This window comes from Callospermophilus lateralis, chromosome 1 (genome assembly GCF_048772815.1).
Source record: "Callospermophilus lateralis isolate mCalLat2 chromosome 1, mCalLat2.hap1, whole genome shotgun sequence".
In the NCBI taxonomy this organism is placed as follows: domain Eukaryota; kingdom Metazoa; phylum Chordata; class Mammalia; order Rodentia; family Sciuridae; genus Callospermophilus; species Callospermophilus lateralis.
In genome coordinates this window covers 180,829,929-180,841,217 of record NC_135305.1, presented here as the reverse complement: position 1 = coordinate 180,841,217, position 11,289 = coordinate 180,829,929, and positions in this window count along the sequence as shown.

Below are 11,289 nucleotides of genomic sequence, written 5' to 3'. Positions count from 1 at the left end.
GGTTTGTGTCACTTGATATGATTACAACTTTCTTAGACACTGGATGAATTCTCTCTTCTTTGCAAATAAGGGAGTTCTCATGTATATGGGGTATGAAGTAGAAGATGTTGAGAGCCATAGCTGAAGGGGCCCCAGCAAACTTCCAGCTGCCAGCTGATGATTGGCTCACAGCGGCCCCAGCAACTTCTAGCTGCCAACTGATTGGCTCCTCTGTGGTGATGCTCATTGGGCTGTTTCCCCACCCTTTCAGACCATGGAGCTGCTCATTGGGGGACTTTTTTTGGCTCCACCCATGCGACCCAGCCAATCGGCCTCAAGAGCAGGAGGAGTGGGGGTGGTGGAGAGGCTTGTGGGAAGCCGGTGGTGGCAGTTGGGCTCTGAAGGTTTTCCTGAGGAGCTGTTTTGTTTGGTGTGTGTGGTTCTAAAAATAAAGTTCGTTTCTTTTGACAAGTGGCTCCTGAATTGTGCCCAGCCAGACTGCAGCATTTGGTGGGCCGCACGGGGAACGACTGAGGGTAAGTGATAAGGTAAACTGCTCGCCCCTGAGGGCAGGGCGAGAGGATGGGTAGCCATTTTAAGATTCTTCTTTTGTTTTGCTTCACTTTTGTTTTAAGTTGCCTGTCCCTGGAGATGTGTAAGATGGAAGAAAAACCGCTCACATCTGAGGAACAAATAGGGAGAAAGGACGGATGGACATTTCAGGAGGATAGAAAGGCTATTATAATGATTTTCTGTTGTTCCACTTTTCTTTCATTCTGGTTCAGTTTTGTTTGGTGTTATCTTCTTGGGTTGTATTATAGTAGAAATATTCAAGTAAAAGAGAAGGCCTCTCAAGCTAGTCAGAGAAAGTTTAGAGCAGAAAAAGCCATCGGGGGAAAGTTACAAAAGGACACTGCTACTAATGCCTTTCTATCATCAGAGGACGTAAGTCCTCTAACAAGGCCATCTCCATATGCTGGGAGGCCCCCAACCCCTGCAGTTGATAGTTGGGATCCTGAGACAGGATCTCAAATATTAACATGCCCTGTATTTGAGCAGGCAGGAGGGCAGCGAATTCACCATGCTTTAAATTTCAAAACAGTGAAGCAGCTAAAAGAGGCTGTAACAACCTATGGTCCTCAAGCACCCTTCACTGTAAGCATGGTCAAATCCATTACCAACTTGAACATGACGCCAACAGATTGGGCTAATATGTGTAAAGCTATGCTAAATGGAGGACAATACCTGTTATGGAAGGTTGCCAATGAGGAATTTTGCAAGGAGTCGGCTAGGCGAAATGCAGCAGCTGGTTATCCTCAGAGAAATCTAGATATGTTGTTAGGAAAGGGACCTTATGAGGATCAGCAGCAACAAATTGCATATGATCCTGGCGTATACATACAAATTGCTGTAGATGCGGATAGGGCATGGAAGACTTTACAAGGACGTGGAGGTTTACAAGGTCAATTATCTAAGGTAATACAAGGAGCTAATGAACCTTACGCCGAATTTATAGATAGGCTTTTCAAACAGCTACCAGAGTTTTGGGGAATACAGAACAAGCAATGCCATTAATAAAACAACTGGCTTATGAGCAAGCTAATCGTTGGTGCAGAGAAGTCATTAGACCATGGAAACATGAAGATTTAAACATATATTAAATTATGTAGAGACATTAATGAATAAGAGCAAGTCGTGGCAGCTGCAGTAAAACAGGCTTTAGATGCTAGGCCAAGAACATGCTACAATTGTGAACAAACAGGACATTTTAAAAGGAACTGCCCCATAGGAGGAGGGTTTAACAAAACTAGGTATCAAAGGAGTAGAATACCGGGTATTTGCCCACGATGCTATAGAGGGAGACATTGGGCTATTGAATGCCGTTCTCAAACCACCATAGAGGGTACTCCATTATCAAAAAAACGAACAAGGACCAGGTGTTTATCCACGATATGGAGAAAGGCATCGGGCTCCATTGCCAAAAAATGGATGGGGGGCCCAATGCTCCGGGGCCCAAAACCACAAGATATACGGAGCACTGGAGGAACCTAGCAACCCCATCAGGGTAGTTCCCAGGACACATTGTCCATCAGATCCCTCATCAGACAAACCAGAGGGAGCGCAGGGTTGGACATTTGCGCCTCCGCCAGAGCAATACTAACTCCAGAGACGGGAGTTCAAATCATTCCCACAGGGGTAAAAGGACCTCTTCCCAAAGGAACAGTATGCTTATAATTGGGACGCAGCTCTTCTACTCTAAAAGGACTTATGATAAGTCCTGGGGTAATTGATCCTGATTATGAAGGTGAAATAAAAATTATAGCCAGTTCTCCAAAGAGTATATCAGTAATTTCACCAGGAGATAGAATAGCACAGTTACTAATAATATCCAGCCTACATGATAAATTTTCCAGTCGTACTGTAGAAAGAGGTTCCAAGGGATTAGGCTCCACAGGTGTAGATTGGGCTATGCTTTCTTTAAATTTAGATTCTCGCCCCATGCTAAAACTAAATATTCAAGGACATGAATTTAATGGGCTACTGGATACAGGTGCAGACTTAGCATCATCTCTCATCAAGAATGGCCAAAACATTGACCATTACAACAAGCTACTCAAAGGCTTCGAGGCCTAGGAGTGGCAACTAATCCCCATAGAAGTGCAATGGTATTAGATTGGAAGGATCCTGAAGGATGTGAAGGAACTATACAGCCATATGTATTGGATCATCTTCCCATAAATTTATGGGGACGAGATGTCCTAGATCAATTAGGTTTGACACTAACAAATAACATCAATCAAAATGCACCCACTATTATGACTAGACAAGGTTTTAGGAAAGGAAAAAGATTAGAAAAACAAGAATAAGGTATAGCAGCACCAATACAAATAGATCAAGGAATGGACAGACATGGGTTGGATTTTCAGAAAGGGCCACTGAGACAATAAAAATTACTTGGAAATCAGAAAGACCAGTATGGGTTCCTCAGTGGCCCCTGACTAAAGAAAAGATACAAGGAGCCCATGACCTGGTCAAACAACAATTAGCAGAAGGACATATACAACCTTCTGTATCTCCCCATAATACTCCCATCTTTGTCATCAAAAAGAAATCTGGTAAATGGAGATTATTGCAAGATTTAAGAGCCATTAATCATGAGATGGTTATTATGGGACCTGCTCAATCGGGGATTCCTCAATTGTCTGCTTTGCCAAAAACCTGGTATGTTTTAGTTATAGATATTAAAGATTGTTTTTTTTCAATTCCAATTCATCCTGAGGATAGTTCACATTTTGCATTTATATCCCTGCACTGAATCATGAAGGTCCTGATCAGAGATATGAATGGAAAGTACTCCCTCAAGGGATGGCTAACAGCCCAACTATGTGTCAAATTTATGTTAACAAAGTAATCCAGCCACTTAGAAATCAAAATCCTGAACTACAAATATTTCACTATATGGATGATGTATTATTAGCACACAAAGATAAAAACACATTGCTAGAATGTTATGCCATACTTACAAACTTATTAAAAAATTATAATCTAGAGACAGCAATAGATAAAGTACAATTAAATTTTCCAATTAATTAGGAGTTCTATTATCCTCAACCATGGTCCGTCCACCAAAAATTCAAATACGAGTAGATCAACTCAAATCACTTAACGACTTTCAAAAGTTATTAGGAACATAAATTGGATAAGGCCTTATCTAGATATACCAACAGGAGAGTTGGGACCTTTATTTGATATCCTAAAAGGTCCATCAGATCCAAATTCACCCCGAATGTTAACACCCGCCCACGCGACCTAGCCAATCGGCCTCCAGAGCAGGAGGAGTTGGAGAGGTTGAGAGGCTTGTGGGAAGCTGGTAGTGGCAGTTGGGCTCTGAAGGTTTTCCTGAGGAGCTGTTTTGTTTGGCGTGTGTGGTTCTAAAAATAAAGTTCATTTCTTTTGACAAGTGGCTCCTGAATTGTGCCCAGTCGAAGACAAAAATAAAACCAATCTACAGCTTCTGCAATAGCCATCACTGAATAGCTTGCAAAACTTGCCTGGACTATGTATCACTTGTATGCATTGTGAACTCACTTGTATGCATTGTGAACTATCTGTTGGTGCAGCAACTTGTGGTAGTGTTGGGGTATTTATGCTAATGGTGTCATTGGTGATACAATTTTTCCAAAAGGAGCCATCACTGAACTGCTTGCAGAACTTGCCTGGACTATGAATCACTTGTATGCATTGTAAACTCACCTGTATGCATTGTGAACTATCTGTTGGTGCAGTGACTTGTGGTAGTGTTGGGGTATTTTTGCTGATGGTGTCATCGATGGTGTCATACAATTTTTCCAAAAGGAACTGTCAATTGGCTTGGTGTATCTTTCTCCCTTCTGCTTGTCATGGTCGTTCAGCTAAAATTTGGGGACCAACAGATGTGAGGCAAAGAACCTCACCTCCCCGCTGATACAAAGACCCATCCACAAGTGTGGCTGTATACTGGACCGGTAGTCAGTGATGGGTAAGATCCAATTGCAATGGTACCAACCTAAGACAGGAAGCTGACGCCTTGAGGTCAGCTCATCCGATAACGGGTAAGGACCATATGTACTATTGGACAACCTAAGACAGGCACGGTCCCTAAGCCACATGCTTGTTGTTTAAACAGAGAGGGGGAGATGTTGAGAGCCACAGCCGAAGAGGCCCCAGCAAACTTCCAGCTGCCAGCAAACTTCCAGCTGCCAGCTGATGATTGGCTCACAGCGGCCCCAGAAACTTCTAGCTGCCAACTGATTGGCTCCTCTGCGGTGATGCTCATTGAGCTGTTCCCCGCCCCCCCTTTCAGACCATGGAGCTGCTCATTGGGGGACTTTTTTTGGGTCCACCCCATGTGACCCAGCCAATCGGCCTCAAGAGCAGGAGGAGTGGGGGAGGTGGAGAGGCTTGTGGGAAGCCGGTGGTGGCAGTTGGGCTCTGAAGGTTTTTCCTGAGGAGCTGTTTTGTTTGGCGTGTGTGGTTCTAAAAATAAAGTTTGTTTCTTTTGACAAGTGGCTCCTGAATTGTGCCCAGCCAGACTGCGGCAGAAGATATAAAACTTCAGTAAGTTCAAAGTTTAGATCATTAATTTTAAAAAGCTAATAACTCAATTAAGCTGAAGTTACTTTCCATGGACTCTAGAGAATCCATATACTCTAATTTGTTATAAAGGGCAGCTGTTGCTACCATTGGAAATGACTGTATTAAAAATGTTAAAGCCGGATTCGTGCTGGTGCATGCTTAAAATCCCAGCAGCTTGGGAGGCTAAGGCAGAGGAGGATCAAGAGTTCAAAGCCAGCCTCAGCAAAAGTGATTCAGTGAGACCCTGACTCTAAATACAAAATGGGGCTGGGGATGTGGCTTAGTGGTTGAGTGCCCCTGAGTTCAATGCTTGTTACCCCCCAAAAAATAAAGTTGTCTAATTTTCACCAAATGGGTTGAAAAATACTTGTAAGACTGTTTTGTTTTGTTCTGAAAACATTAACTTGGTAACTGGTTTCATTATTTATTCAAATGCATTCCAAAAATCTAAAATGAAAATTTCAGAAACCATTAACTTGGTAACTTGGCAACTTTTACCTCTAGAAATTACTTTTTTCTTAAATCCTTAAAATATTAAAGCCAAACTGAGAATTTTATTTTCAAATAGAAGTGATCAAATGCTTTGGGAGAGTAAATCATGAGATGATGCTAGAATGATTTTCCCTGTTTTATACAGACTTATGAAAACACTATCACTGTCCTAATTTATTGTTCATTAGTCTTATTAAATATTTAACACTCTCAAGATTCAATGTTTACTCAAATGTTAAAACTTAGTATTGGTCAGTCAGTAAGACATCTCAGTGACCTCCCTTATACAGACCAGTTAATTATACCCCTAAAAAGTATTGTGCCAAATAGTAGTCAAATATGTTAATAGAAAAACTGAAGAGGAATTGTAATTACTTTTAAAGGCTCATTAGCAGCATCAGGGTTGAAGATGGACCATTATCTGTTCTCTGACTCCTGTCCAGTAAGCATTAATTGTTTTGGTCAATAATATATTTCCCACTGTCTTTTGTCTAGCTATCAGTTGCTTTTCTGTGGTGTAATATCTTAATATTTTGCTAAAGATTTCAATTTCCATGGATTTCCCCCCTTCATCTTACATATTACATACTCTTTGTTGAAAATAAAACCTGAGTGAAATATATTACCTTAATTTTGTAGAGTACCAATGTCTCACTTAGATACTTTATTTCAATATAGGCACAGAATTATCTTATATGTAATAATTAATTACTAAACTTTCTTTAATATGGATTTCTAGTTCTTTGTGATGGAACTTTGAAAGTGACTTTGTATTTGTTGAAAACAAGTGTTGTACTTCATGGCATGCTAATATTTCGGTAATGTAAATACTGGCTATCAACTTGGATAGAATTAATATGAAAGGTTGAGTAATAAGAACAAATAGTATTTGCTAGTACACTGTCTAAAGATCTGATGTAGGGGAAATTATTGAAGCAGTTCTAGAATCTTCACTGATTACTTATTTAAGAACGTTCAATTCTGAGAATGCTATCGGAAACAATCATATTGCCAGCATTTTTCAGAGGGATCAACAGAATTAGTATTGGGACAGCACTAACTAGCATGCCAAGAACTCTTCTCAGATAACATTTATGTAATCAGCTAGTTAATTTTTAGGAAAATGTTTGGAATGAGGTACTAGCTTTACATTCTTAATGTCACTGAGAATAATATAAACATTTTACTTTAAAGGCTACATTACTATAAAAATGGAATTCATTCAGATATGGTTCTAAAATTTACTTGAGTTATTAAACTTTATCATATTTTTGATACATTTCTTCTAGTATATGCATTATGACATTGTATTCAAGTGCCTAAGTTATCAGTACAGGAAGAAAATGTCCTTTATTTTGTATTTCCTCAAGCCATATAAAACGTTTTAAGAACAAAGATTGTGAGAAGTAAATAGCATGAGCAAATATCTGGACTAAGGCAAGAAACAATGTAGCTGTACTAGCAGGTGACTCCTAGATCACTTAAGTGTTTAAGAACAGTGAAATTAGATTCCCTCTTGACCTTTTCACCAATTCCTTTACTGTTGTAATAGTATGCATGGGCATGTTAAGTACTTGGTGGTGGGAGGCTTAGCCCTGCCTTCTGCAGGCAGAGAACTGGTTAAGAACTGACTGCCCCCGTCATGTTTTCTCATATGTGGAAGCAAGAAAGGGAAAAGAAAGGTGGTGGGTGCTGGGGCAGGAATCTCATGAAAATGAAAATAGTAGAATAGAAGAAAGTGACTGGAGGAGGGAAGGGAAGGGAAATACTGGGGAATGATACTGACCAAATTGTATTGTTATATTGTATGCATGTATGAACGCATAACAACAAATTCCACCATTATGTACAACTATAATGCAGTGATATTTGTGTGTGTGTTGATAACCATGTCTGGCCACATGGTTCTTTTTAGGCTGGATTGCCATTCAACTAAATAGAAATGTATAGTAGTTACCCATTCTGGTGTTGTTTTCCATGGTTTCAGTATTTAATTCAAATGTATTCCAAAAATCTTAAATGGGAAATTTCAGAAACCATAAGTTTTAAGTAACTTTTATTATAGTAAAATGTATTTTACTAATTGTTAATCTTACTGTGTTTAATTTATAAGTTAAATGTTATTATAAGTATATACAGGAAAAAATAACATATATAGGGTTTGGCACTATTTGTTGTTTCAGGCATCCACTGAGACTGGGGATCTTGGAACACATCCCCATCAAGGAAATCTAAATCAAAACCACAATGAGATGCCACTTCATAGTAAGATACTTATAATCAAAAAGAGAATAATAACTCTGGCTCAACAGTTGTAATCCTATACTGCTATATACCCAACAATTGGGCAAGAGATACGTGTACAAAAAACACTGCTTACAATGGCAAAAATAATACAAAAGTATTCTGGTTAAATTATTATGGCATACACAACTTGAAAAATAGTTATTGTCTATTGACATGGGAAGATAATATACAATGCAGATGATCCTATATGTACTTAAATAGGTGCATGTTTTTATTTATGGATATTCAAAGAAATGGCCTGGACAGATAAACACTAGCTATTAAAATGGGTTTAGGGAGTTCAGGTATGGCAAATACAAGTTTTTACATTGCTGTATTGTGATTTCTATTTTAAAAATGAGCATATTTTTCTTTTTATTTGGCAGTACTGGGGGTTAGTTTCAGGGACGTTTTACCACTGAGCTACATCCCTATCCTTTTTTGAGATAGGATCTTGCTAAATTGTCCAGGCTGTCCTTGAACTTGTGGTCCTTCTGCCTTAGCCTCCTCAGTAGTTGGGATTACAGGTAAGTACCACTGCAACTACAAGAGCATGTATTATTTTTATAATAAGATATTAATAATAAAATGTATTAATAAGAATGAGGATGTAGAGAAATTAGAACCTATGTGTATTACTGGTGGGAATGTAAAAATAGTACTTTAGTTAATAGTATTAATTTTGGTAATATTTCGGTAGATCCTCAAAAGGTATAACAGATCCCACATGAACATCTATCTACTAAAAAACATGTACGCAAATATTTGTTGCAGCAAATAGAAGTAATCTAGAAGGCAAATAGAAGTAATGCAAATGTCTGTAAACTGACAAATGATAAATGTGGTATGCATGAAATGGAATATTCATAAAAATGAGTACTAATATATGCTACAACATGGGCACATCTTAAATGAAAAGAAGCCAATCATAAAAAACTGCATAATAATTTGATTCCAATTATATGAAATGTACAGAGTAGACATTCATATAGACAAAGTAGGTAAATGGTTGCCAGGAGCTAGGGAGAATGGGGAGTGACTGCTAGGGTTTCTTTTAGGGCCTGTGAACTAAATTGACAGGCAGTGAAATCCCTTATAGACAAAAAACATCAATTTAGAATAGAAGAACCAAATCATCATGGAGTTATTTCATTTGGAGAGAAGAAAAAGGACACAATGCAATATGCAAAAAGCCAGACTTCTAAGATATGTAATAAAAGGATGTTAAGGGTGGTATGCCATTGTTTCTAAATTATTCTACAAGGGAAATAAAGATATTTGATAGTTCTTGTAAAAGTGCATATTCATCCAATACAAGAACTAAATCCAATTGACTTCTCTACTGAATCAAGTTAAATATAGAAAGAACACAAATAGGACAAACTAATAAAAATATAACCCAGGAATACTTCAGCACACTAAGAAAATGTCCATTGGCAACACTTCAGGCTGAAATCATTAAGATGAGTTACTGGGCACAATGAGCTATGTTATGCAAATGTTTTGACAGCATCAACACAAAATGGGCAGATGGAGATGAATTGTTTTTAGGGAAGGTTTTCAAGGAAATTTAAAATTACGATTAAAACCTACACAAATGTGGATTTTGACATCCCAGAGTTCGCTGTCATAACAATGAATCCACATCAACCAGGGTGAACTGATATGTTTAATATGTTTAATACGTCACTGGGATTTCAAGCATGTGCCACTATACCCAGCAGTATTTATACATTCTTGTGATCTATTATTCTGTGTACCTAAGATTTAAAAAGGAGCATTGTTTATTGTAAGCCAGTGTTACTAAACAAGTTCATTCTGAGATAAACATTTTAAGACTTAACTTTTTGTCATCCTAGGTTTTTTATTTATTTACAGCTTACGCTTTGGTATTTTTCTAATTTTTGTCTTCTCAAATTTCTTCAAAGGAAGCCAGGAAACTGACCTTTCCCACTTGACACAAGCTTGTAAAATGAGAAGGAACTGAATATGGGCCTTCTTGGAAAATAGGAAGTCGTGTAAACCATTTGTGAATAATCTAGTTCATGACTGTCATCATTAATTCAACTAAAGTTAAAAAAGAAAAGAGAATCACATACATATTGGTAGAGAGGGGAATGGTGGTGCACGCCTGTAATCCCAGGAGGCTGAGGCAGGAGGATTGTGAATTCAAAGCCAGCCTCAGCAATGGCAAGGCACTAAGCAACTCAGACCCTGTGTCTAAATAAAATACAAAATAGGGCAGGGGCTGGGGATATAACTCAGTTGGTAGACTGCTTGCCTCACATGCACAAGGCCCTAGATTGAATACCCAGCACCACACACAAACACAAAAGCACTGGTAGAGATATCACTTCAAACCCACTATTTGGTGAGGATGTGGAGAAAATGGGGGACCCTCATACATCACTGAGGGAATGTAAAATTATACAACAAGAAAACAGAATCACATACAGCCCTGCAATCCACTCTTAGGTATATACTCGGAAGAACAGATTCAAACCAAAAAAACTGCACAGATGTTTATAGGAGCACTAGTCAAAATAGCCAAAAGACATAAACCATACAAGTAAGTGTCCATTTAGATAAGCAAATGTGATATATCTACATAGACTGTCATTCAGCCATAAGAAGGGATGAACCCTGAAAATATATGGTGAATGAAAAAGGCCAGATACAGAAGATCATATGGATTACATTTAGATAAAATATCAAAAATATAGATCCCTAGCAGATTAGTATTTTTCAGTTGCTAGGGGAGGTGAGACTGGGGATTGACTGCTTGTTCCTTTGGAGGTAATAAAAATGCTTTGGAACTAGATGGTTGTACAACATTGTGAATGCATTATACACATTAAAATGGTTAATCCTATGTGAATTTCATTTAAAAAATGCTTTGGTATCATCTCAGAATGTAGCAATATTTCCTTATAAAAAAGGACCAAAAGACTTAACCCATATGAATTAAAGCTCTTAAAATTCTTTCCTTCCCCCAAATGAAATCTAAACAGTATTTCCTTTGAATATTATCCTAGGCAAAATATTAAAAAGTTTCAATACATTTAAATGTTTTTGAATTGATTTTGAGGAAAGATTTTTCCTAATGAGTTGTTCATTTGGGTCTTGTTAAATTAATATGCAGTATCTTTTTTTATTATTATATATGGATTTTGGATTTTACTTAAAAGGATTAGTTTATAGGAAACCTTTGCCTATATTTCAGAGCTAAAACATGAGATCCAAAAATAACTTTTTTTTTTAATATTTATTTTTTAGTATTTGGCGGACACAACATCTTTGTTTTGTACGTGGTGCTGAGGATTGAACCCGGGCCGCACGCATGCCAGGCGAGCGCGCTACCACTTGAGCCACATCTCCAGCCCCAAAAATGACTATTTTGACTAGGGAAATCTTCCC